This window comes from Thermobia domestica, chromosome 9 (genome assembly GCF_964235325.1).
Source record: "Thermobia domestica chromosome 9, izTheDome1.hap1.1, whole genome shotgun sequence".
In the NCBI taxonomy this organism is placed as follows: domain Eukaryota; kingdom Metazoa; phylum Arthropoda; class Insecta; order Zygentoma; family Lepismatidae; genus Thermobia; species Thermobia domestica.
Genome location: NC_137462.1, coordinates 110,037,472 through 110,061,549, shown reverse-complemented (window position 1 = coordinate 110,061,549; position 24,078 = coordinate 110,037,472). Strand labels below are relative to the sequence as shown.

Here is a 24,078-nt window from a genome sequence, read left to right as displayed (position 1 = left end):
TTGAAGAAAACCGAAAAACCGATTTTTGTGCCCACCACTAATAATATTAGATACCCGCTACATTTGTTCTTTCCACAGTCCACGGTGTTATTAATATAAACTATGAAAGTTTAGACTTTGTTTGGGTTGATGCAGTTAGCAAGAAATCGTCTTTTGTATTCTAGTGAAATACCTGTAATTTAAGTAAAACACGTAACGACTGAATTATCTTGTCAGCACTGGGTATAAAGTTTTGGAATAGTCATTGTTGGGTCTGTGAATAAACTGGTATCACATATCCCGTACATTAAATAACTCTTGTCCAAGAATAACATTCTCTTTCATCGTTTGTGTTTGCGTGGCCATATTTTCCTCTTTCTTTGAAAAGCAACAGTCAGGACTTGTTTCTGTCAATGGTTTTGTGTTTTTCTGTTCATTGTGTTTACTATTGAAAGATGTGTAACTGTGATAGACAAAGCGCAAATTCTTTTTGTAAGTCGGGCTGCGTGGTTCAGTAGTAGAGCGTTCACCACTGGTGCATGGAGGTCCTTGGTTCGATCCCAGCTCGCGCCAAGTGAGCTTTGTGGTGGACAAACACCGTTTCCTCGGGCTTCTCTCGTTTCCTCCCACTTTCTTCATTGCATTCATTTCTCATCATCACCGTCTCATTTAGCCTAGCCAGCATAAGTGTGGGACGTAAAGCTTAAAGATTTAATTTCATTTTTCATTTCTTGAAATTGGATGTGGTACAAATTTACTACTATTTTCGGTTTCAATTGATCGCCATAGAGCAAAAACCGTAAAATATAGTGGAAAGCGGTCTTTTGGAATCGATTTAGCTCTCTGAAGAATAAGTTCTAACGCTTCCATTAACAAATTATTGAAATCGGAAGTGATAAAATTTAACAATTTCCGTTTCCAGTGGCAATAACCATAGAAAAAATATTGGTAATGTATGGTAACAAGGTTTTTTTTTTTTTTTAATCGATCCAGCGTCTCAAGAAAACATAGAAAAATGTCATTTTCATTTGCGTCTCTCTACTAAAACCGGAAGTGGTAGAAATTTATTTCTATTTATATTTTTAATATTGATTTTCATAGAACAAAACAAGATAGGAAATAGCAAAAAATGGCTTTTTGATGTGGTTCTAGCATTCCAAGAATAAGTTTCATCTAGAACTTTGTCTTCCTATTGAAACCGAAGTGTTGGAAAACTATGATTTTCCGTTTCAACACTGATCGCCATAGTGATAAAACGGTAATAGGTCACGAGATACAGGTTCTGATATGAATTCAGTACCGTAAGAATAAGTTTAATCTCTGACCATATCCTCTTATTACAACTGGAATTTATCCCGTTGTACTTCAGCAGCTAGTTACTTCCCGTTTCAGTATTGAATCCGTAAAGTTCGAAAGTCTACCGTTCTTTCACAGTGTGAAATGAAATTCACTTTTTTTTCTTTTTATTTGACCACATTCATCGACTCGCTTCAGTATGGTTCAACAAGCTTCCTTATGGAGTTACTTGTTCACAGACACTGTCTTGGTAAATTTACATTCACAACCTTTCACAATACGCCACTGTCTTTCGCCACGTTTCTGAATTTGAAGTACACTCCTTCAAACAGAATAATAAACCTTACTATCACTTCTAAACTAATATTTTAACATGTCTTTGCTAAGGTAATACAACAACGAAAATGGGGCCACGATACCTCATTGGTATCTAGGGCGTAGTGTCCGTGTTTCGATCCCAGCTCCCATTGAGTGGGCTTTGTGGTGAAGAAACATCGTATGCGTGAGTTTTGTTGGAGTTCTTTGGTTTCTACCCATTTCTTTCATGCAATCTGAACGTGCAAGGTAATCATCACTTTCTTTAGAAACTGTATATTTTGATGGAAAGAGTAACGATTTCCACAGACTACATTTTAGGCACGGAAATTGACTATTACACAGCAGTTTGGCATTACTACCCGAACATCTTAAATGGCATTTCCGAGGGCTAGGACTACACGTAACTTTTGTTAAAATTGCCCGTACTTCCCGAAACACCTCATTGAATTCCATAGATTCTCACCAAAATACATGAATTATATTGTATTGACAGTGCCATTACGTGATCACTTGACGTAACACACAAAAATCTTCATGATTGTGCATACGGTTCCCGATACCAACGTGATTATCATATGACTGTATCATTTAAAATAAATAAACAAAATCACATTAATATTCATAAAGATGTATATAAACAAAATTGCTATTTCAAAAATAGGATTACATTAGTATTTAATAGGGCTCGGATCGGGAACTTTTTTTCGGATCAGACATTTCAAATGCCCATTAACGAACATCTAATAAACTAGAAGTTGTATGAAATTTAAACGTTGCAGTAAAGGGTTGCATACAAGTATACATTTCGAAAAAACATGTACAAACGTTTGAATCTGTAGTAAGACAATGTTTTGCTAATTACGTCTCACGTAAAAAAAAAAAAAAAAAAAAAAGTTTGCATTATTAAATGTTGTACATTTATCTACCTGTAGGTCCACGTCTCATATAGCTTTGGCACTGAAAAAGACACAAACCTCCAAGCAACAAGAAGTCCGATATTTTTAATTATCCTTGAGTTATGAGAAGCATGATTTAAAACGTTAATCGCAGGGAAAGCTTTAGAATTTTAATTTTGGATAGACCCGCTCCCTCGCTTATGGATACATGTACACATTTGATTAATTAATGACAGTAGAAAATTACTTTTACAGTAGTGGTTGATGCTATTTGCTAAATAATTATCTACCATTAATATAGATAGTGGAAAATATATTTACTCTTTATTGTGTCTTTTAGCGTTTATATATTTTTCAAAATTTTTGGGTAGGTCAGTACCTACCCAGCCTATCCGCTAAAGCCGCTAATGGTATAATAATAATAATAATAATAATAATAATAATAATAATAATAATAATAATAATAATAATAATAATAATAATAATAATAATAATAATAATAATAATAATAATAACACATAGTTACAATCCACCCAGCCTATAATTAAAAGTGCACGGAATTTCTTAGAAGGGAAGTATGAAAACAGTTATTTTATTCATATTATCATACACATGAATTTAAAAAAACGAAAAGAAATAGAGACGGAAAAAACGGGCTGGTTTCCATGCAATGACATCATTGAGGACAAAGTTCTCTCTTGTGTTGTGTATACTCTGTGCAGTTTCCGACAAGCTTTCATGTTCTGTATTTAACATTATCAAGTCTTTCTTTATAATACTATATATGTGCGTGGGTTTGAGTGTGCGTATCCACCCACCACCATCCATTGTCACGAAAAATATGGTACTGGGAAACTTCTGCAGGCAACGAGAGAGAAAGAGATAGACAGAAAAGGGGGTTTCGCTTTGGAATGTTCTGGCGGAAGTCCAATACAAAGTTGTTTCTATTTATAACCCACAGGATGATGGGTGTTTCATAGATGTTGAGGAAAACTGCAGATGGGAAAGAAAATAGAGCGAGGGTGACATGTAATAGCAGTATGGTATACAGGGACGTAATATGTGTATAACAGAAACCAAGACGAACGGATGTTTCTCTTTTCTCTTAGTTCATACCAAAAAAACAAAATTACAAAATGACAGCTATGGATTTTCCGTAACTTTCCAAAGAAAGAAAAAAAAAGTTGTGCGTTATAGTATGCTTCTATGCAGTTTGATTTAAATACTCGCATTTCCTGTTGTGTTTTAGTTAGTAAATGAGTACAATAATGGAATATGCTTTTTTTGTGTGTGGTATGTGGGTCTAGAGAGGAATGACTTCCTGTTTGTTTGTGTCGGTTTTGTCTATGTGCAAAAGCCGTCAATAATTAAACGAAGATAACGTTTGTCTCCTTTCCAAGAGCTTTCACTTAAGTTCGTGATGACAACTCGTGCCACTGTCATCAAATGTATAATGATAAAACCCAGCCAAGTCGGAGAAACAACGTGGAAGTTATGTATATGTTTAATATAATAGCTAGCTAATATGGAAGATGTACTTCAGAGCATCTTGCACGTCCTTTACTAGTTTCGGAAAGGAGATATGAAATTTAGTTTAGGGTGCAAGAAAGTGATTGAGCTAAGTCTTCATGTTTCGGAAGTCATTTAAAGGGGACTTTGAGAGGAGACAATTGAGTGATTCTGAACTCCAATTAATTTGCGTCAACGAATTTAAAAACCAGAGGGCTGTACAGATAAACGCAGAAACGCCGATTTCCGTATAACTTTGGGGTGGGGGGGGCGTGGCGTTCCGGTATGTGTCTTCCGTTGTCATATTTCCAAGAAAAGCTCCAAGCAAACATATCCAGATCCTGGGTAGCCCAAGAAAATTTCGGAGGCCAATATGGCCCGCGACTGGTAGTACATGTAGAAAGTTATGAAGCCAGCACAATTCTTCTGCATCTTTACTTCTTAAGTTCCCGGCTACCCATTTTACAGAGGTTGGGTAAACCCCTGAACCGCGTTTAGACGACATAGTTTTTTTTTTTTTTTTTTTTTGAGTTTAGCGTCCCTGTTCAGTACTAGGGCTATATGAGCCATGAGTCTACAGTTTAAGATGGAATCAGAATCATGGTAATTTGTTAAAACTTTAAAGTCTCTACCGGGAATCGAACCTGGAACTCTGAATATCAAAGACGCGAGTTGTAGCCACTAGACCATCAGAGACAGGCTCAACGAAGGAAGAACTACATAATAAATTTTGCTCCCACTGAGGAACGAACCATAGGGCCTTCTGCCTGATGAATAATTTTAAAAAGTGTTTATTGGTGGTCTATACGTACGCCAACATTCTCAATATACTTCATCAGGTTTTTCGTTGAATCCTCTTCTATGTGTAAGGATTACAGAGAGAGAGAGAGAGAGAGAGAGAAGCTTTGCTGTAACTATCTTATCCCAGACATACTGTACATTCCCGGATATCATATCACGCACTTTAGACTTCAGAATTTCCCATAAGGCTGGATTCTTGGATTGAAATCCGAAAACTCTGGTGCTCTTTTAGCCAAATACAGTATCTTGAGAAACATATCATCTAAACGCTATTTCTCGAGATTTCAGATTTTATAACCATATTATCTTGTTAACTTACTTGGCTTTTGCTTGTTTTACGTTCCATGATTATGCCCTATAGCCTGAAGGAGACAGATGAGTTAAGAAAGTGAATGATTATGAATGAATTTATAGAATGAAAATGTGGGAAGAAGGGGGAGAACTCCGAGAAAGCGCCAGAGGCTAGAGTCTTGCACCACTCATTCCATAGCTATCAGTTATATTTTAACTGAATGATTTTAACAGAATATCTGTGATAAAGAAAAGAAAGTAAGAAATAGAGAAACATTCTTAGTTACTGTACTATTTTCCATAACATAATCCATCAAAATCCTTGTGAATGTTCTTATCGATTATGACAAAATATATAGATACCCTTTCCTCCCAAACGTTTATGTTGTGACACCTACACCCTAAAGTCTCTTGGCACGTATTCCAACTTAAGCAAAATCTTGTATTTTTTTTTTTAAGTTTTACTGTGATTTTGTTCTACTCACACCCTCTCCCTTCTTCATGGCCAAGATTAAAAGTACTGTACAAATTACACACATTTTACATAATTTTTTAGTTCCAAAACTAATTTAAATGTCTCATTTTACACCCTTTCCTCTGCTAAACTTGCAATATGACGGTCCTCGCATCATAATTCTCTTCTGTGTACTTTTACTGAATAATTGCAAAGAAATGTGTTCTATTCTAACAATCCGGATAGAACGTCCTATATATAATAGATATGTTTATGTGTTTATTACAAGACAAGTAAATATTACTGAAAATGAAGGTAAAATATTCCCTTTTAAAAAAATGCAGTTATATTCAAACGTTTATACAATATACATCCTACACCAACCGGATGCATGAGTCATTTGTCATAAAGTCGTTTTAACAGCGAAGGTCGAAATGTCGAGAAAGGTATGCCAGCAAATTGAATAGCGATTGTCCTATGCTGCAGTATTGTACGCATATTACAGACCAAAGATATCGTACTATTCAGGGGAAAAAAAGCGACATACTGTAGCTAGTATAGTGGAAGAAGGCAATCGATTGGCTAATTAAATAGAAATCAATGTTGACTGTTAACATGTAATATATATATATATATATATATGGCTGTTTCAAAGTCAATTGGCAATATACGAGGAACGTTCGCTCAACCATGTCAGAAATATATTGTTCGTTCTCCGAAGTTTCAATTAGATCTAACTATTTGATATTACTACGTTTACTCAGTGGATGTCGACGTAATCGCTGTGTATAAACATTATGTAAAATCCCTCATGGCTATATATGTGCCATCAGTGCGTATACATGCCATGTTCGTGGAAGATCCGAGTTAAATTCCCGGTGAGAGTTGGGGTAGTTCGAATCCCAGTTAAGCTGTGTCTACAAAAGTCATAGCCAAACCGTCAACCGCGAGCTACTATAGTAGGCTCGTGGAGACATTTTCGGTAGATCGAGTAAACGCTCTGGTTGGCTAAGCTTGATTCCTCCACTGAACTGACGCTAACGACAGTAGAAACCTGCACGGGCCGGGCTTAGGCGGGCCGACTCTGTTATTTCTTTGGGCTGGGCCGAACTTGGGCTGGCCGACAGTAATTTCTCTTTAGGTCGGGCCGGGCTGAGGCCGATCAATTGCAATTCTTTAATAATTATTGACTTTCGTTAAACGATAATTGGAATAAAGCCAAACATTGAAGAAGTATGTCCGTGAAAAATGTTACAAAGAATGCAATAGCTATTTACAGTTTGTGTTGCTTAGCGGCTCCACTTTCACTATAGAGGATTGCAGGCATCATGCGGTAAATTGAGCTCTGACCTTGACCTTCACTGAACCCAAAATATGACAAGAAGGAGTGGAAATGTTTTGCCTGTCGCTAAACAATATTGCCATCTTCACTTTATGCTAAAAATCAATTAAGTTAAATTTTTGTTACAGGGAATGGAGTTTTTGTTCTCTCGATGACAGGCAAAGTTCTAGCAGGCAATGGTACCATTCGGAAGGCAAGCGTCAGGTTGTGAACCAAAGTTTAGAAAATGTTTCTGAGGGTTAGCTGAAAGTTAGTACTAAATTTTGAGAAAGATTCGGGCTCGAGCTAATTTTTTTTTAAATTTAACGGGCCGGGGTCGGGCCAAAAACTTTTAAAATTTATCAGGCCCGGGCCGGGCTTGGGCCAAGAATTTTGAAAAACTTCTCGGGCCGGGCCGGACTCGGGTCGAAAATCTCCAAAACTTTTCGGGCCCGGGCTGGATTGGGCTCGGGCCGAAAAATTCGGCCTGTGCGGGTCTCTAAACGACAGGGAGCGCTGACGACAACTGCTTGTTTCTCCTGCGCAACTGCCATTGTCAGCCTCTGAGTTGATTTCATATGCATGAGCTGTGCACGTTATGTCTTTTTGTGTGTATATTAGACATTTGCTAACTTCAATAGTTTGATTTCATATTTATAGAAATGTAAATTTATAGGTAATAAACAAATCTAAGATTAAAAAAAAAAAAAAGTTGGTAGCTCAGAAGCTTCATAAGTTTGACGACTACTGGTCTACATAAATAACTTCTCCTTACATGCGAAAATTATTTTGTTTTCCATTATCTACTCATTGACGCATCAGATGACATACCTTCCCCCTTTTAAAATTTCCAGTGACCTTTCAATATGCTATGATGCAGAGGTAAGACAAGGCAGAATTATCCATTCGATGCATTCTCTGACATATTCCTATGTTCTCACTATTTATTTCATCCTTCTATTTCCACCCTTTGGAGATTTATAAGAACTGGGCGTGCTATCTTCAACACCCTGTATATATTACTTATTAATCTCTAAAAGTTGCAGCTTGTAGCTAATAAAGAAGGAAAGCTGTAATACCAATAGTCAATAAATAACTGGTGAAAGTTGTAAGTTTGAAATAAAATTAACGGATTTTGAAATGTTTTTGCACCATTGACCCTTCAAGGTAAAATGTCTATCTAGGAACGTACAAGCTATGCAGTGGGCTGAGCATTTAAATAAGAAATATTTTATTTTTTTCCTTTTACCTGGCAAAGTAACGTGGGTCAATATTTTTTGTTAGCGTAGGCCTTGCATTACGGTAGGAGGGAGGGAAATATTACTTACAAAATTATAGTCGGAAGCAATTATGATCAACTTTCTCTTCGTTTTCGGAATTTTAAAAGCTTGTTTAATATGCGTCAAAACATCATTCTTGAAAAGGTGAAGGTAACTCGGCATTTGCACGCCGTCCATTCACAGACGCGTCCTTTCTATCATATAATGAGCAAAGAAAGAAGAGTCGGATGGATTCTCGCGCTTTTCAAAATCTTGAATTCCATAAGCAGAAAGAGGTTTCAGAAATTAATTTTACATAATTCAAATATCTATGAAATGTTTGTCCTAGGATATTGACCCAAAGCAATGTCAACACTCACTGGAAAATTAAATGAAATCTTTAAGTTTTACGTTCCACACTTATGCCGGTTAGGTTAGGGTGATTATGAAAAATGGATGAAATTGTGGAATGAAGAAAGTGGGAGGAAACGGGAGAACCCGGAGAAAATCCACGAGCACGGTGTTTGTCCATCACAGTCCACACGGCGCGAGCTGGGACCGAACCAGAGACCCAGAGCACCAAAGGTGAACACTCTACCACTGAGCCACCGCGCCCCCTCAATACTCACTGGGTTACGATACGAACCATTGTCAAATTGGTTGGTTGACAGCAGTTGTCATATTGGTATACTATTATATATTGTTGCTATTGTCAAATTGGTATTCTAGTAATATTCAATGGAAAAAAATCTTAACAGGATAAGGATCTCCAAGGCTTAGGTCTTGAAGATAATAATAAATAGGACACTGACGTCATAGCTTATTTTGTAGTCACTCAAATGTACGTACAAGTATTAAAGATTAAAAATAAAATACGGAAAAATAATAAACTATCTTAGGACACTTTGCATTATAGATGACACAGAGTACAAATAGTGTAGCCCACAAGATGAGAGAGAGACAAGATCTCGACTCATTCTGGTAAATGATGAATAATCTCGTCTCGTCTTGTCTCGATTTTCAAAGAATCATTTCTTGTCACATCTCAAAAATTTTCCCGCTTCGTATTGTAAATTCAGGTACAAAATTTATGTACTGATATTCTTAATTCCATCTAAAAGTTATCAGGATTCTTCCGCGTTACGAGAAGTCCACAAAGGGAAGGATGATATTACATTTGTACCATATTTATCATTGAAGTATATCGTGTAATGACTTGCGTATTTTCAAACGTTGATAAATGCTCTCTATTATGCATGCACGATCACTTTATAGTTTTTATAGTGCTAATATCATGTAACAAAAACAGTGTTTGAAATAGAGTTCTCAACTGTGGTTGACCCATTCCGCGATACGTATTTGACGACAGGCCTGTGTATCCTCATTTATCTGGGAGTGACTTAAGAATCGAGGAATATATCTGATACAAGACAAATTTATAAAATAAAATAAAATGAAATATTTTTTAAAAAATAAAGTTAGATTTATTAATGTTACATAGTTTTAGTGATATTGACATTTTTGTAACTCCCAGAATTGTGATTTCCATTTTTACACCGTAACTGCATGAAATGAAAATGATATGAAATATTCAGTTAAAGTCCCATGATCATGCCCTTTTAGGCTAATTAAGGCAAGTGAATGATGACTTAAGAATTGGTGAAATGAAAAAGTGGAAGGAAACGGGAGTACTCCTAGAAAACTCACGCACACGATGTTGTCTACCACACACTTATTAGACCCGAGATCTAACCATGGATCCCATGCACCTGAGGCAAGCGCTCTAACTTAACTTTATGCAATGTAGTAAATATACTAAATACTGTAGTGGGCGGGTATGCAAATCTAATATGTTTTGACATGCATTTCGAAAATCCAGGGAGATGTAATTGCCTTCTCTTGCTCCCAACTGCAGGCGTCCAAGCGTGGAATCCAAACCACCTTTAAACTTCGAATCTGAATAATAGTACTAAAAGTTTACAACGATATTGTATATCTGTTTTGTGAATTTCTTCTATTTTTTGTATCTTGGTTTTGGGCAACGGTGCTTAAGAGTACACAACCTGTTGTGTAGAGGAAGAAGAAAATAAGATATATGTTGTTGATTGTAAGTATAAAGAAATAAGGTTTAATCCATGGATCTTAACACCCTTGGTTTAATCTTAGAAGCTGAAAAATATATGTTGATTTTATATGTATAATCTCTACTCAGAGTTATCGTAACAGCAGATAGTTGTTTATTTAAAAGTTGCTATGACAACCGAAAAAGAAAATTGTAATTAATGGAGATATGAAAAATATTTTTTTAAAAAAGGTAATAGTGATTCAAGGTAGTGTGTCTGATTTAATATTATGTATTGAGAATTTACGTATTAAGGAAGTGTAATTGAATGTGTTGGCATATTTTAAAAATTGCGCGAACTGTGGGCTAAATGTAACGTATAAAATATAAGAATAATAAGTTAATTGTTACAAGTTTTCTCTTATAAAGGGTTCTGGAGAGGTAAATGGCACCACAGAAAATATGTGTCCGTATCATTTTCACTCTCGGATGGTAAAATTATTAACATAGCTTTCTTTTCTCTATGTTGTCCCCAAATTCCATTCGTGGTAAGGTTACACGTGCTCCAAATTTACGTTGAGCTTACCTATAGTGATGTGACGTGGAAAATTTTCCATTCTAAACAAATATCAGTGATCAAGTAACAACTCCTCATTAACCATAAAACAGATTGAATTCATGTGTAGAAATGTTAAAAAGTGAAAGATCGTTTAAAGAATCTGAAAATTTTCATGGCTCAGAAAATTTCCAGTTCTAGGTAGGAACAAGTAAAACAATTTTTCATGAATCGAAAAATTTTCTGTATGCAAAAATTGAAAAACTTTTTATGTCGGAAAATTTTCATCATGTGGAAGCAAAAAGTAAAAAAAAAAAAAAAAAAAAAAAAAAAAAAAAAAAAAAAAAAAACTTTTGTGAATCGAATAGTTTTATTGCTCTGTATAAACAAGTGAAATGAATTTCCATGGGTCGGAAAATTTTCATTACGATATATAAACAAGTGGAAAAACATTTCATAAGCCGGGCAATTTTGAATATTATGTAAAGTGATGTTAGGTGGAAATTTTTCACTATATCTAACTGCACATTGAGCCATAAAATTTAATTTCTGTAGAGGAAAGTTAGACAGCAACAAATTATAATTTTACGATTAGCTTTCGGGGACCGGAAAATTTTCTAATATTTCGAGTTGGCAAGTAAAAGTTTACATAGTCTCTCTCTCTCTTTCCTTGTGTGTGTGTGAGAGAGAGGGGGAGCAGTGAATGAGAGGGAACACAAATCGAGTTCGTAGAGTACAAATATTCCATCCCATTGTTTAAATGTAACAAGAAAGCTAAAAGAAACCTTTGTGAATTTATCAATTATTTTACAAACAGAAAATTCCAATATTTCTTCATACATAGGCCTGCCTATGTAATAACTACACAAAAGTTCCTTATGAAAATTATTTTTGTAACAGAAAATAAGAAGATATGCTTTGATTTTATTATGTTTAACACTCGTAAATTGTAACTTCAATTGGAGTTTTGTATAATCAGTATCTTAGAGCAGATATTTTGTATTGTAAAACTACCGTTATTATATATATAAAAAATGTATTAGAAATAATAACTATCTGATCGAACAAGTACATATATAACAAAAACGATATATATATATATATATATATATATATATATATATATATATATATATATATATATATATATATATATATATATATATTGAAATTAAAATGAAATGATTGCGGTTGATTTTAGAATGCGGCTCTAATAGCGCAGTTTTTTACGTTTCTTTTGCTATTTTATTGGAAGAATGACTACACAAGTCAGCTTGCTTATTACTTACGTTTTACTTTCTCTTCTGTAGAATATATGAATGAATAAATGTTTATTTCCGGAAAATGTTTAGTATTTGTTTTCATGAGTTATTTAAACTGGGATTTTGGGTAGTCAAAAATTTACAGTAGATACTTTATATTATCTCTACTTATTTATATATGCTGCAAGTTTGCAAGGAAAGCTTCGTAAAACTATGTATGTGAAGCTATGAGAAAACTTCGTCTTACGCGTATTAAACTGACGAAATATGATTTTGTGAGAGCAAGGGTGAATCCTGAAGGAAGAACACATTTTTGCAGAAATGAAGAATCGTTAGATTTTCACTTCATGAAACTTTTCACACAATATTTATTACCAATAAGTTTTACGGCTAAACAACGCTGTAGAAATAAGTGGAGTATGTTTTTATGAGTCGGAAAATTTTCACGAAAATTTTCCGTTTCAAAATTTTCCGGAAAATTTACATCACTGCTTACATATCGTCTTATCCATTTAATGCTGAAAACGGGCATCACAAACTTCAAAGAAACGAATAACCATCATCTTTCAATATTAATATTCTTGGATTTTCATCCCATAATTCACTGTTTCTATTCTGGATTCAAGTAGTAGCTTCCCAGTTGTCCCACAATAATAGCTCAACCCTGTACATCAACTGCAAATCGAAATAGGACAATTTGGAAGCGTATCGAAGGCACACGTTTCTATGACTATTGTTTCCTTTCAATACAAATATTTCTTCTGCTTCAGGCAAATTTCTAAGAAGAATAGGACAACTCCAATTGGTTCAAGTTAGTTATATTATGTTTCTCCTTTTCCCTACTAAGCGGCAATTCCTAACTTCCTATATCGTCTATCACATCACTTCTTGAAGAGAGAACTACATTATTAAAGATTCGCTATTTAAAATTCGGTAGTAATCTTACACGAGAGAGAGAGAGAGAGACATTAATAGAATACTTAAAGAAGATAATAAATAAATAGAAATGCTGCTGACATGCAGAGACCACATATTTGCAGCTAAACTGAATTAACTTCCTGCTGCATACGGAAGGCGTTTCGGCTACTGTATATAATGCCCAACCAACCCGTCCAGGATTACCATGAGAGAGTGGACAGGCGTGTTTTTCCAATTCAGCTACCGGTTTTTGATATCTACATTTTCTTTTATAGTGATCATAAAAATTGTAAATATATGGTTCACTAACACCATGAGAGCTCAACTTCCTACACTTTGCAAAAATGCTTCCTGATATTTATTTTTCACTGTCATATCTACCAGCTGAATGACTTAACGGGGAAGTCGGGCTCTGAAAATGGTAACTCAACAAGATCAAAATATGAGAAAAGTATGTATAAATATTAATTTCTATAGATTTACTAGGAGATTCCGGTCTTTCATACTCAAATACTCCTATAAGAGATGTACCGTCCAAAAATACAGTAACACTTTTAACCTTACTCAAGATTTATACTTATTATATATGGTGGTATATATTTAGTGCAATAAAATGTTTATTACCATATTTTGCATGTATAAAGATACAAATGCTGTTATTGAAGTACATAACAGATTTTTGGTTCGAAAATTTAGATTTTTAAAGGAATTGTCAAAATAATAAGTTAGCAACAAAACAGTCCAATATAAACTGATTTTCTTCCAAAATTTCTTTCTTTTTTTAAACCCGTTTCTTTGCTGACAGCTGATATGTGCATTAGCAACAAAGAATTGTTATTATTATTGTTGTTATTATTATTATTATTATTATTATTATTATTATTATTATTATTATTATTATTATTATTATTATTATTATTATTATTAATAGTAATAGTAGTAGTAGTATTGTAATCTAGTTTCCTCATTATCACAATGTCGTAAACAAGAGGAAACCTCATAACAGCAGCAAGCAAGCAGATAGATAGCAATATGCACGGTAACATGAAACCAGTACATGTTATTTAAATTAACCATATTCCCGGCGGGAGCTCATGTGGTTCGGATTCCACGTTAATCAGTAGGTCCACGTCTCATATAGCCTCGCTGCTGCAAGGGACGCTAAACTAAAATCAACTCAATTAAATTAACCATATATTTTTATCATACATTAAATAATATAGGGGCTATATAGTTTAACTTGTCTCACTTCCTTTTGTCAATTAAATAGATGTGATTCAATCTTCACTAGAAAGACTTACATATTACTTAATTACTGAAAAAGGACTGCTAGTATATTTCACCGCCTCTCCGCTTTAGCTTGGGCCTATTTCTGAACACTAGTAGTCTTGTAATACTAATGTGAAACTTTTCAGAATCAAAAACATTCTACAATTTCATACAATATAAAATCGTAACAAGTGAGAGGTATCAGTATTTAGTATTTCTAGGCATAAATATTTAGTAATGACTTCTTTACTGTTATTCTAGTGTTTCTGCTTCATGATATTTTACGATTTGTAAAAACATATTTAAGACTAGTTACTTTGAGAAATAGATCCCTGAACGAAGTGTCCCTACATTTTGCTTTGGAAAAGTGGTAACCGTAATCTTGGATACTGTGTACCAAATGAATCTATAATAAACACTATACTCACACAATAACACTTGCAATAAATTTTATTTTAGATAACGTACTTATAGATACTGATAGACTCATACAGTCTATAAACTAATATGGCTATATATAGTCTATAAACAACTTGAGGAATTGTAATATGCAGTGTTATCTTACGGAAATCTTTAACACAATTCACAATACAAACAACAGATGTTCTTCGTTATACTTTGCTACTATCAACAGAAAGAAAGAGAGGGAGAGAAGTTTATGATTTGCAGAAATTATACAATGGGTTTGTTGTAGATGTGTCACAGGAATAGAGAGAGAGAGTAAATAATGTATCGTTCACTGTTTCTGGAGCATGTTACAACTCTTCTCTGTCAGTTTTATTATCTAGCGCAGACCAAGAGGAACAGCTTCCATCACTAGCATGACGTAACAGAAAGTACAACACACACACAAACAATACATATATATATCTTGCGATTTGTTTATTTTAGGGGAAATAACGGGAGAATTTTTGATAAAATTATAAATGCTGTTAAAAATAAGTTTAGATAATAAAAAAGATACACAAGAAGAGCAGGAGAGAGAAATAGTCAGAATATAACATAACGTACCAGTAACCTAGATAATCTATTATTTATTTATTTGCAAACTGTTGAATACCGCTAGTTCACATCATAACAGAGAGCAGACAGAATCATTTTCAGCGGAAATTCTGGTTAAAAAATTAAATTTAATTGCTGTTCCAAACAATAATTTTAGAAATGATTTTAAAAAAATGCAACAAAAGATTGCGATCTTGGCCAAGAATTAGATTTTGGATCAAGGATCACATTTTTTTTTTTTTTTTTTTTTTTTTTTTTTTTTTTTAATATACAGAACTGCACATCATACTGAGTTAAGTGAAAGTTTAGGTTTGGCTACACTATATGTAGTTTTCCAGACATAAGGCTTAGAAAAAAAAATGATTGAATTACATTGGATCTTGGTTTAGGGGCCACAAAAATTTTTGAACGGACCCTAAATCGAGTTTTCGTATTTTCTACGGATTGGGTTTGGCTGCACTATACGTAATTCTGCAGATATAAGGCGTACAAGAAAGTTTTTGATTGAAATAAAGAGATACATTGGTGGACAAATGACCATGACTTGCCGCATACATACACCATTTTATTATTATTATTATTATTATTATTATTATTATTATTATTATTATTATTATTATTATTATTATTATTATTATTATTATTATTAAGTAACAGCAATATGGTTCTCGATTAACCTTCCTCCTTTCTCGACGAGAAGGTTCTCTAGTCTGCGATGTGATTTCAAGGTGATGAATATCGTGTCCATTGCAATTTCTCAGAGCTCTTCCGTTTCATCCTGTTGTCTTTATTTTACCTAATTATTTAGTTTACTGTCACATTAACATTTTTTCAGTCTATACCACAGGATATTAAAAGAGAGCAAGAGTGGATAGAGTCTACATGGACCCTAAACACTTTCAATCATGTATCTCGGGCATATGAAGTTTATAATTCTGGACTTGAAAAACTGGAACACTTCATGAAAATTTACAATATATTCACAATTATACACTTCCTTCTTCCTAAAATGTCAGAATTAATTAACACTCACCAAAATTAAATGACAAAAGTGTAGAGTATTCTTAACAGTTGAATATCGATGAGTAATAAAAAACAGATTTTTAAGATATCGGATGAATAATATTAATCTACGTTTTGGAGAAAAACCAGGACATTTGGAATTTTGCACATTTTTTTGAGCGGACAAATTATGTAATAAATGAACGTGTATTTTACAATGAGGGAAATATGAAAAAGTTGTGATTTATTATTTCAATAATCGAAAACTCCATATTGAAATGGAATATTCATATCCCCCAGGCCCGAAAACAGCTACAAAGATTTGGGGGGCGATGAATATGTTAGGAGGAGCAAGTCATTAAAAATTCTCTTACAAATGTCTAAATTATGATATTTACATTAATAATAGCATTTTGTATTGAGTTCTGGAGGGGCCACGGAAAGTTTTGGAAGGGGGGGCAGGTCCCCTAGGCCCCTCTGGTTGCGGACCTGTATCCCACACTTTAAACTGTAGGTTTCGTTCGATATAAGCTAGCTGCTAATAAACTACTGTATATAAGTATGAGGCTACGGTGGGTGACTCAGTGGTAGGGCACTCATCTCTGGCGCGTGGGATCCCTGGTTCAATCCGAGATCCCACCAAATGGTGGACATACTTCCCCAGGGGTTTGTGCTGGACAAACGCTGTGTGCATGTGTTTTCTCGGGATTCTCTGGTTTATTTCCACTTTCTTCATTGTCATTGATCATTCCTGTCTCCCTCAGCCTCGAGCATAACCGTGAATGTCCGTGAACAAAAGAAAATTTTATGTGAACAATCGTGAACAAACGATCTGCATGGTTTATTTCTGATTTCCTCCGAAAATATGTTCTCCTATGTGAAGTTGGCATCTCCCATGTTATTTTTGGTGTAAATTTGTTAAAAACCGTTTCAGTCGATCCGTTTACAGAATAATGTTTTAGAATAATTTTGTAATGTGCACTTTTATTTCAACTTTCAAATGTCGACTAATTTATGTTTATTTTATTATTTGTTACTTGCCGACATTATCTCAATCTGTACTTGTTTATTTTCATAAAGTTCATATTTCATTTTTATTAATGTCTCTGGTAATAGGATATGATAGTCTTTATCTGCACCTAGGATACTGCACAATGGACTTTCTAGCAGATATAAATTACCTTTGAAAGTTTTGTAACCAAGATTGATACAAAATGGATACAAAATATACCTTGATACAGTGTGTAGTCGTCGTGAAAGAAAAGGTAACGACAAATTACTTTGAAATTCATTTTGTTTGATTTGGCATAAGAGGTCTTTGAAAATGATGTGTCTATAAAATAATATCCTTCCGGAATCCTAAAGATAACATTTGCTATACAGAAATATATCGGATGTACTTCTAATTCATCATTATTTATACAAGTAAGTTGTTAAAGTCATCATATTTAGTTCACGACATGATTTCTGAAGACACGTTAGCTTGACCATCCGATGTTTTATCACCAATGCGTTAAATCGTATCAATGTACTTACTCATTTATGTTGTAATTCAGATTTCTCCGTTCACTGATATAAATGTTTCGGCTTGTGTATAGCCCCCCCCCCCCGTTCTTCGTCACCGGAACTGGACGCGTTGTTGTTGTTGTTGTTGTTACTACTACTACTACTACTACTACTACTACTACTACTACTACTACTACTACTACTACTACTACTACTATTACTACTACTACTACTACTTCTTCTTCTTATATCGAGAACAGAACCCAACCAACCCCTGCGGGGCTTCTAACCCGTTCCTACTACTACTACTAGTATTGCTACTAACTACCATCACCACCACTACTATTACTACTACTAATATTAATACTTATACTACAACCTCCTTACCACAAGATTTACATCTTAAATCTTTATAACATGCGATTCCGATTCATTATGAACTAATATGAATCGTTAGAATCACTATGATTCGTTAAAAATCACTGGGGGAGCGGGCTAAACTCAATCCAATGTTTCTTAAAAGAAGATTGAATATGTTAATTAAGTCTACGTATGATTATTTAGTGGCATATTGCTATATTATTGCAATGATGAACAGAAGCAATTGCATTAGACTACATATGTGGGGTTAAGTCTAAAGGATTAAGATTATATGAATTGCAACTGAGATGATATGCAAATATGTTTGTAATGCTCACCTTGATTTTATGGTTGTTGAATGTTCCGTTCGTGTTACATAGCTGTAACAGTCTGTCAAGTGTTTAGTATACTTCCTTGAAATATTGCTTTCTACAACTTAACTACGTGTACATTAAATTATGAATTACAGATTACATCAGATTATCTATCTTCTTCCGAGGGCCACACCGTCGTGTTTCCGAACTTGCAATCTGGATAAAGTTCTAAATTTAAAGAAATTCTGTTTTTCCAAAAGTAAATCAGAACAGAGTAAATCAATTAGTTACTCCCTTCAGCCTTCATCTACGTGAGGAAGAGAAGGGTAGACAACACAGTGTTATCATTTATTACGTATAATGAGATTAAAAATTAAAGTTACATATTACATACCACCTACTTCAAGTAACTTATAAACGTTAGAAATCCCACACCTGAAAATGTCAGTTCATACTTACGTAATTTTGAAATTGTCATTCATACAGTCTTGCATACGCCTCCTATAGCCTACGAGCAAATGACAGAAACTTGAGACGTCACACTAAAATAAATAAATAAACAATAGTGTAAGATGAATCCGATTACGCAAGGCAGTAACGTGAGTAAGTCTGTACAAAGTAGTTGTAGTTATATAGATTGTTAGGGTATTACAATTACATATTTTTTTTTAAAAAAAAAAGAACATTTTTAGATTTTACAAAAATATTTATACTACTTGATAAATATCTCTAAATCGCATAGCGACATCAGTGGTGACTCGTGAGGGAGAGATCACATCGGTAAACAATTACAGCTGGATGTGTGGTATTTCATTTGAAATTGAACATTCCAACAATATTAGTATCAACAATGATTTACATAATCCTATTACGAATCTTCAAGAATTTTATCCCACTCACCCCCCGCTTCAAATAATAATAATAATAATAATAATAATAATAATAATAATAATAATAATAATAATAATAATAATAATAATAATAATAATAATAATAATAATATTTTCATAAAAGAACCTATCCGAACCATTTTTAGGACTCAAAAAGAGGATATGTCCGAGAAAAAGGACATCCGGTAACCCTAAGTTAAAATCATGACAGGTTAGGTTATATCTTTAGTTGGACCTCCATAGCTCGAACTTCGATAACTCAAATTCCTTGATAACTCGATTTTTTTCACATTCCCTTGAACTCTCCACAATACTCGATGTTAAAATGACATCATTTTAAGGGTTTCATAATCATATTTAAAAACCTCGATAACTCGAACTTTTGTATCTACGAACCTCTATGAGTCAAAGTATAATCCTATAAGTCTCGAATTTCTCTTGATGTGACCTCTATAACTCGAAGCTATTGCTCTATGCTTTTACGTATTTGTCATTTTTGTTAGTCCTGTCCTGTAGTTAGTTGTTGCTAATATGTACTGTAATTGTATTTCACTTATGTCTTATTTTTACTAATCGCGTGATTTAATTTAAGAAACTTTTACAACTTTGAGTAATACAAGTTGAATGAATAAAATTTCGAGTTATAGAGGTTAGTAATCACTTTTCATGAGGAAAGTGGAACCTCGATGTCTCGAATTTTTGTTGTGGTCAACTTGATAACTCGAACCTCGATTACTCGAAAAAATCGATAACTCGAATTTTTACATACTTCCTTCAGCTTCGAGTTATCGAAATCGTACTGTATTTGATTCGGTCATCATACAGATTAGGTTAGATTTGACTAATTTTCACATATTCCTAAGGGAAGACCCATGATATACTAACTTCTTGATATTTCTGTAGGAAGTGGATGTGAACACTACTTTTGTGAGTAGAAAGCAACTCAAAGGCACAAAAATCTCAATTTACATAGAAGTCCAAATACGTGCTCATCATTTTCACCACTATATTTATTTTCAACAATTGAAATTTTAATCACCAATGCAGGTACAATTAGCGTTAACAACAATAATAGCGCTTAGGATCAAAAGTGTTTTTTGTGTGTATAAAATATTCGTTTTCTTTACTACTGTTATTACATAAGATAGAAACAAAAAAGAGTTACAGATATTTTTCTTTTAAAAAAATCTTAGACTATGCCATAAAAACCAACTACGCGGTTACTGTTCTGATAAGAAAAACGTATTTCTTAACAATTATCTACGTAACGTCTTTTTGTGGTAAATATGTATATCGTGTAACACCTTCCAAGTCATGGTTATTCTCCTACATTTTCTTGATAACAAAGTTAAACTTTACTGCGTATGATAAAACTACACAACAATAGCGTTGCTGAATTTATACTACATTTTTTTTCTCTCTTTAAAAGCACTTTTCAATTTCATGCCTAGTCGGAAATGTTTCACTACCTTATTCACGTGACTCTTCCTTCGTTTCATAAATAAATAAATAAATAAATAAAATCATTGAACTTCGTTGGCAGGTATTGGTATTGGTATAGTAGTCCCATTTATGATATGTGTGTCCTAGGGGTACACTTGCAATGCTTTAAAAAGGTATGCAAACATTGCTCTCATCAGATAATTACAGAAAATGAAAAATGATCAAAATTAGTTGAATTTCTCAGTGATGCAGTAATTATCTACAAAACAAAGAAACTCACATTATCACAAAAAATGGAATAGCAGCCACAGTCTTAGGATTTGTTACCCATTGGACTCTTGTGGGATGATCTTCACATGCCAGTCAGCGAACACATGCCAACGATTACTGAAGATCTGTGGAAGGTTTCTCGAAGCTATTGGAATCGCATAGCTTCGCAAAAACTAGATAAATTTATAAACCAAATGTTTGGGATTTGTAAAGCTCTTATGAAGGCTAACGACCGGCGCTTCGATGAACGCAAACTTCCTCCATAAATTTATCTCAATGGAAACAGGACAGTATATTTTCGTTTCCGTATGTGATCAATGATGTTTATTTTGCAAAAGAAGTGCAACAAACATGGGTTCGTATGATACTGTATATTTTGTTCGGAAAATTCTTAAAATAAATAAATAAATATAAAAAAAAGTAGTGTGCTATGACAGATTTTCGACAATGTTAGGGATGGCCAATTCCGGAATTTTTACTTTCCGGAATCCAGAAAGTAAAATCGGAAAAATTCTGTGATTCGAAAAATTTCGGATTTTGGAAAAATTCGGATGTCGGAAAAATCCGGAATTTTTCGGAATCCGGAAAATTTTGGCCATCCCTATACTGTACATATCTATTAGGACAGTTTTTCGTTAAACGCTAGTAATAACGTGGAATTAATCAAAATTGATTCATGTAATATTAAATTCATATACTCTATCCAAATTCATTTTTATTACTTCATTTATTGAAGTCTAACAGCGTCCTTTTTCAGCACCGAGGCTATATGAGATGTAGACCTACAATTTAAGATGGAATATGAAAACTACCATAATGCATTCAAATTTTTCAAGGCTTTCTCATCAGAAATCGAACTCAGGACCCCGTGCACCAAAGGCGTACGTAACCACTAGACAAGGGAAAAGCAAATTTATTTTGGAAAAGTAAGAAACATTTATTTAATTTGATTTGAGGAGAGGAGAATGAAATTTTTGAAATTCCAGATAATTTCGAAGAAAACAAAAAAAATCGTCCTTTATATAAGTTAATGAATAAAAATAAAGATGGCGTACGCAGTGCTGTGTCGTGGAAAAATCATAGTATGCTGTGCCAGGGCGACAGTATACGACGGGATCCCTGTACAGTACATATGAGTCAGGTCGACAGACCAGCCGCGAAACGTAAGAAAATTTTCAAAAACAAACCTGGTTTTCCTTGATTTTGAGTACTTTTTTGTTTTTTCCCTTTTTTCCTTTTCCTCCCAAATTTTGCGCCCGCTTACTTCGGCGCCCGCGGCCTTCGCCCTGCTCCCTCCCCACGACACGGCACTGGACATACATAGGTAGGTATTCAAGAGCATTAATGAAGAAAAAAACTTGCGAAATTGCACTATCAACAACGTATTGGGTTTTTTTTGTTTATTGTGTCATAGCAGTATATTGTTATACTGTATATATACTGTATATAAAAAGAAAGTTATGGAAATGTACATATTCAAACCATTTAACGTAACATAGTTGTACAGTCTTTTAGTGCTCAATACTGTATACTTATTTCAACTGGGAACCTTCAGTGTAGATTGACTGGCTCATTATTCTCATCTATACAATATTCTGAGTGATCTGTCAAGACTTGACACAGAGGATGAAACCAAAACAAGAAGGACATCCATCGATTCTTGAATTATTGCTTGTGTTGCATTTTCTTTTACCTGGCAAGTCATCGTTATATAGTTTCGTTGATGGATGGTCATACAGACCTAAGAAATACACATACCACCGACATGTTTGCATTATTTTGAAGAAAGGAGGAGGAAAAACTATCCACATACAGTATATAGTAAATTCTACTCAAATTGAAAATTCGATATTTTTATTGTTGGTTTGTTGAAATGTCAGTTTTCCTCACTGTTTACAACTGTAAATGTTTTAAATTGTTAGTCCCGTTATACACAGTTAATAATAAATAAATGGGCACACACTAACGTAACGGCTTTTACACGTTTTGTTAAGAAATTTGTGTCGTCCGTAAGAAACGTATGTTTGACGGCGACCTTTTCCACTTTGTTTCTGTACAAGAGGTAGTTATTACATCTTGTTTGACAACTCTTGAGGAGTTCGCTCTCTGCAACTGGAATTCTTAATCACTTACGGCATTCATTCGCTGCCCACTTTCCAACGTTGAGAAGGAATGTGTCAGTTGCAATACCTCTTCAATTCACACTTTCCAATGATCAAAGAGATAACGAAAATTATGTTGGTGACATTGACAACTTTAACGGTGTTTTCACAGCAACGGTAAAGTCAGCTTGCTAGTAGTTCAAGTACGTGCAAATCAATAATTTAATCTAATGTTATCTCAAAGTTAAAAATTTTGAACAAATGATAGTTTTGGCGAAGCTTTCATATATTTTTCGCTACCTCCTAATTTCTTTACCTTCAGGGAATCTTAGATATAGTAGGATCATAGTAATCTTACATGTTATGTGTTTCGAGTTATATAAATAAATTTATATCAGTTTTACGTTGTTAGCATTCAAGTAACTTTTCTCATGTGTCCACTGAACAAGCTTCTTTAAAATTCTCTTCGGGTACAATTATAATTCTAATCTTCTACGAATTATTCTTCTCTTGTTCTCTTCAAAATACAGTTTTTTTTTTTTTTTTTTTTTAACTTTGAGTAAGGCTCGGATTTCTATTGTATGTCTATATGTCTAATTAAATATAAACACGTTTCTGGCTCGTGTGAACTTAGAAAAATCATTTTTATTGTTCATATTAAATGCATATTTTATCCATATTTTGGTTTAAGGTCATATACGTATTTGGGCACAAAATATGAAAATATGTTTTCGGTCATATTTAACACAAGTTTCATTTATTGCTCAGAAAAATATTTGACAATGTTGGAAACAAGGAGAGCCATCATCATGTCTTTATGGGGTCATCAAAGTATTCACAGATTAAAGATATTTATCCAGGTCAAAATACATTTTTTTTTTTAAATATTCATTTGAGCCCGCAAGGGGACACAAGAGGGGAGCAATTTAAATGAATCAATAATTTGAATTCTCAAACATTTTCTAAATTTACATCATACTTACTTACTTAAGCCATCC

At 33.9% G+C, this 24,078-nt stretch overlaps 1 long non-coding RNA gene across 2 annotated transcripts in view; it reads right to left on the bottom strand.

The window, feature by feature from the left end:
* Window positions 1-24,078, bottom strand: part of LOC145694930 (uncharacterized) — a 230,717-nt gene that overhangs the window by 52,463 nt on the left and 154,176 nt on the right. For both annotated transcript variants that reach the window (XR_014133071.1, XR_014133070.1), the window contains exon 4: window positions 18,835-18,917. This is a non-coding gene — a long non-coding RNA (uncharacterized LOC145694930). The remainder of the gene's footprint in view (window positions 1-18,834; window positions 18,918-24,078) is intronic.